This window comes from Trachymyrmex septentrionalis, unplaced genomic scaffold (assembly GCF_001594115.1).
Source record: "Trachymyrmex septentrionalis isolate Tsep2-gDNA-1 unplaced genomic scaffold, Tsep1.0 scaffold6, whole genome shotgun sequence".
NCBI classification, from domain to species: Eukaryota; Metazoa; Arthropoda; class Insecta; order Hymenoptera; family Formicidae; genus Trachymyrmex; species Trachymyrmex septentrionalis.
In genome coordinates this window covers 2720599-2725556 of record NW_017305778.1, presented here as the reverse complement: position 1 = coordinate 2725556, position 4958 = coordinate 2720599, and the positions used below count along the sequence as shown (strand labels likewise).

General features: G+C 26.9%; 1 protein-coding gene across 1 annotated transcript in view; it reads left to right on the top strand.

Moving 5' to 3' along the window:
- The window catches only part of LOC108752290 (putative oxidoreductase GLYR1 homolog), a 48426-nt gene that overhangs the window by 7039 nt on the left and 36429 nt on the right, over positions 1-4958 (top strand). The gene's annotated exons all lie outside the window — the stretch shown is intronic.

Genomic DNA, 4958 nt, shown 5'->3' with positions numbered 1-4958 from the left:
TGTGTGTGTGTGTGTGTGTGTGTGTGTGTGTGTGTGTGTGTACAAAAATAATAAAGCTTAAACAATTAAAGATTAAATATATTGAAAGATTATATATACATATAATCTTTTATTGATTATACTTTATATTATAATTAACTATGTTTATCTCGTCAATTTTGTTTTTGAATGTGATATTTTGATCAATCATTACATGCAATTTGTTATGTGCGAAAAAGGTTTTGTTGAAGAAAAAGAGTTTGTTAAGAAGATCAAAAAGTAATAAACAATGAGATTTATTAACTTTGAGAATTATATGATACAAGTTGAGCAGATTTACCAACGTCATTATCTCAGTCGAGAGAAATAACTCGGGATTATTTTCGCAAAAGCGAACAAATTGCTTTATTACAAATGGCTTCTAGATCTTTTACATCGCTCTTTATCGGTTTATCTTAATACTAAAGCTCTATCTAAATATTAAAGCGATTTAACCGCTCGGTCTCTTCTAATTTTCCAACATGAGTAGTGCTCGAACAGCAGATATAGATTAGTGCCATTTTCTCTTTGTTCCGCAAGTTTACGACGTAGGAAATGACAGTTTATGCTCTCGCTATAATTGGTAAAATAATGGTTAGAAGCTCTATCTTTATTGTTATTATTGTTATAGTGTTAGCAATAATAATTATATTTATAATTCTATATTAAAAAATAAATACACTTGGTATCAAAAAATTGACTAGGACATTTTTTTTTATATAGAACTATAATTATAATAGTTATATTACTAACTAGAGTAATTATTATAACAATAATTATAAAAATGGAACCCCATAATTAATTTATTATGCAATTATAGTCATAAATATCAACATACTTCTCTTAGTGGTAGTTCCAATAATATGAAAACAGCTGTTCGGCTTAAAAAGAGGCACGTCAAATTTTTTTTTTCTCTCTTTAGTACCCGAAATATTTCCGAATATTGAACTATAATATAACAGCTACTTATACTACAATATACGAATATATATTCGATAACGTTGATATTTTTAACAAATTCAAGTGACTGACAAACATCATTTCGTGAATATTCACTATAAGTTTTTACTTTGCTTATACATAATTTATTTCCAATATTTTTATAGATAATTAAAATATATATAAATGAATATAATTACTTAGATTGATCATTACTTTCATAATCGCTTCGGAGACTCTTCTCTGCCGTGTGCAATTTATGCGATTTATTGTTGTATATCCAATAAATATTAGATCATATTGCAAATTTCATTGTATATCAATAATTTATATCCTTCAAAGGTTTACAAATCACATCGTTTAAAAGACTCATTAGATAAAGTATTGAAGTTATCACAGGATGTCCCAAACGAATGATGTATAGTTTCAGAGGTACTCAGGACATCGCTTGCATACTAAGAAATTAAAGCTCCTCTCACTGTTATGTCACTAAAAGTAAATGTTTCTATATAATACGCACTACAATATATAAACTTCTACTACAAAATTATTTTTTTGCAGTATTTAATTTTGGCAAGAGAGAATGCCATTCGTTAATCGAATAGATAGAATACATTCTATTACCTGTTTTCTCTAATTTTATCTATGATATGATAAAATATTCGATTTGTAGTGGCACAATTAATTTTTAATACGCTAATACATTTTTTATTTTTATCGTTTAATTTGCAAAATTAAGAAGAAATAATACAAAAATTTATACACTTTATCTTGAATATTCAATTGACAAAATATTTGATCAATGAAAAGATTATAATTTTATTAAAATAGCGTACTTTCATAATTCTTTCCGAGAATTATTAAGCATTATTTATTATTAAATACTTACTCGTATTTAATAATAATTATGCCACTGTCGATATATTTTGGAGCGCAAAGTCACACATTTCTAGAAAGCAACTACGCACGATCAAATTACTTCGATTTTACACGTCTCGATCACGTCCTCATCACTGATAGCACTTTTTTATATCAAATTTTTAATTTACATGTTGCACATAAATGCGTTACACCTCATATTAAAACTTCGCGATTTAAAAATGACGTCGTATAAAAAATATACATGCTGGAAGCATAAGTACGAGTATGAAGGAGCATCGATATATGAAGGAGCAGAGAAAAGATTCTATCGCTTAAGATTTGATGTGCCGTGATAAGAAATAGCTAGTTAAACTTTAAACTATTCTCTAAGTGTAGTAGAGTTTCTCTCATTTTGTCGCTTCCAAGAACATTCTGACTTAGTTTGTGTAATAGATACCCTTTAATTAACATTAAAAGTACGTCGTGTAAATAAATCTGTCGGATTTTATTGAGTTTGAACAAAAATTTGTAGCACTATACTTTATTTGCATTAGAATAGGGCGGGGTTTTTTTATCCATTTTTTACGATGCTTATGTTTCTGAACAGTGTTGATTACTTAAAGATTGTACTTGTGCCCTCAAGGAGCAATCATGATTGTATAATGTAATTATAAGCACTGCAAAGAGATATTACCGTAAATTTCGTATTACTTTAAAGTTGAAACTGACGAAATAGCTCCGCCCTATCCTATGTCTATATGTTTTTAAAAAAAATTTGACAATTACACCATTTGATAAAGTAAAATTTCAGCTTTAAGGAATGTCTGTTTTTTAAATTGCAGTATGACGATTTTTAACGGAGTCCTGAGCAGTCCAAATATTCCTTTTATTTAATCCGCGATAACTCAGTAACAAAAAATCTTAGGAGAATATTTAAAAAAAAAAAGGATTTTATTGTGAAAACTTAAATCTTTCACCATAGAAATTAGGCACAGGCTTCCAAAGTGAGATGAAAATTTCTCATTTTAGCTTTTATATATAAAAGTTTTTTATATATAAAAATTATGAAATTTATAAAAATTTAAAAGACATACAAAATTTACAAGACAAATTTAAAAGACAAACATAGTGTCTTTTCGAAAAAAGTAGAGATTTTAAAAGATGTAATTTAAGTTACTTTAAAATTCTTTTTTTTAATTTTGTTTATTTTTAACGAAGTTACAGCTGCTTAAATTTTGAAGTTTGTAGTGCCACGAATTTTTATTCAAACTCGAAGTATTTTCTCGTACCCTTCTCCTTGTAATAATCTTGAATAGAACAATGATGTAATATGAAGGGACTACAATAGTATTAACCTATTCACAATCGAGCATGTTAGTTAAAAAATTAGTCAGAAAAATGAAAAGATTATAATAATTAATCTTTTTAATATTTTTATCAAACTGACGGTTATTAATTGAATATTAATTCCAAACTTTTGATGTTAATTACATTTGCACGCGATAATGGTTTTTTCGATAAATTATTGAATTTCATAACAAAAGAAGAGTTAATAAAAATTAAACCGCAGATGTTGGTATTAATGATTGTTTTTTTTTTAATTGGAATTACAATGGGTGCTCTCATTGAAATGTGGATATTTTCTGATGTTTTTTTTTTTAAATTGAATTTATCTCCAAAGTATTTACAGTGAATCAATAGATTTGGTAAGCATCGAAAAAGGCATACATTAATATAGATTAAATATTAATGCGTACAGTTCAACTCTTACTTCCTCTTTTTAACATTTTACATTCAAAGTTTTTCGTTTTTTCCATCAAACTATATAATTAAACAATTCGGTAACATTAAAAATAAGACTAAGTATCACGACATTGGGAAGAGTGACAAAAAAAGATAATTGTAAATTATCTCACAGCTTTGCCAAAAGCCTCAACAGATATCGATAGAATTATATGGAACAGTGTCAGAGATTATTCATTACTTACATAATTGTGCCACTTTTAGTAAATTGTAAATTGTATTGTGCCACTTTCAGTCAATTCTAAATTGTATTTCCTAGACTTTTGGACCCTATTGTGTAACTATTAACATTGTCGTTGTTGGTATGTGTATGTATTGTTGCGAAGGTTTTAAATAATAAAAGAGCTGGACAACTATATTGACACATTGTTAAGAATTACAAAATAGGGGTCTTAGAGTTCGTCGCCTGATTTATTTTACTACTATTTGTGCGATACACGAAAATTGATATAGTTGACAAGTGTACCGTTTTTTTTTAAATCTAATTTCATTTTAAAATAAAGTTTATTGCAAATGAGAAATACGGTGCTATTAACTATCAGTCTGTCCAAATTCTTAATGAAGTTGCGAATCGAATATTATATTCGATTATGACCACAAGTGTGTAATTTTGTTTACAGTTACCACCAATCAATTATGTAAATTAGAGCAAAAAACCTTTATTTGAATTAGCGCACGCGAATATCTGTGAGATTTATGAGACTAGATACATACAATTAGGTTGATCGATTGCACTATTTGTATAGTGTTACTATTCTGATTAGTTGGTCTACAGCCAAATACTGGGCGTATCTAAAAAGAGGATCAACAATTGAAAAGTATTCTTTAATAAAAGCGGAGATGTTTTCTTAGTAAAAGCTTGAATAAAAACTCTTTGAGTTGTGAAATTTTTTAGAATAAATATTTCGACGGTTACAAATATTAAATACTTGAGTGTAATGACTATATATTTCCAATGTAAAATTAAATTAATCATTTTAGGATGAACATTATTGAACAAAAATCCACAATTCATATTTAACAATTTTTTTATATTTAAATTGTTTTGTATATAAAAGATATCACATCCATATATATATATATATATATATATATATATATATATATAAATACATACATATATAAAAGAAAAATTCAATTTTTTAAATAAAGATGTTTCTGTAAAATAAATTCATTTTCTGTTAAAATAGATGTTATGTTTTGCATTTGGATGTAAGCATAATTGTTTTATGTTTCACTGTAATGTTTTTCTTATCCAGTATGCTGAAATTCGATATTCTTTAGCAACATCTGGTGTGCTTTTATGATTTAACTGTGCTCTTTGCATTCTTACTGTA